The sequence below is a fragment of the Alligator sinensis genome, unplaced genomic scaffold (genome assembly GCF_000455745.1).
Source record: "Alligator sinensis unplaced genomic scaffold, ASM45574v1 scaffold458_1, whole genome shotgun sequence".
NCBI lineage: Eukaryota > Metazoa > Chordata > Crocodylia > Alligatoridae > Alligator > Alligator sinensis.
In genome coordinates, this window is record NW_005841944.1 from 2,875,588 (window position 1) to 2,875,840 (window position 253).

The window sequence follows — 253 nt, forward strand, 5'->3', positions numbered from 1 at the left end:
CCGCTCGCGGGGCGCCCACCAGTCGTACCTGGCCCAGCCCACCTGCATCGCCTCCACTGCCCTACACGGGAGGGCCTTGGCAAGGCACAGTTTCTGGGCAGGATCGCTGGTGCCACTGTTGCAGCTGCAGGGGGACTCGCCCAGCTTCCCTGGCCTCCAGCGGCTCCTCGTGTCCCTGATCCTAGTTTCATAGTTGGTAGGGTCAGAAGGGACCTGAGCAGATCATCAGGTCCAACCCCTGCCATGGGCAGGA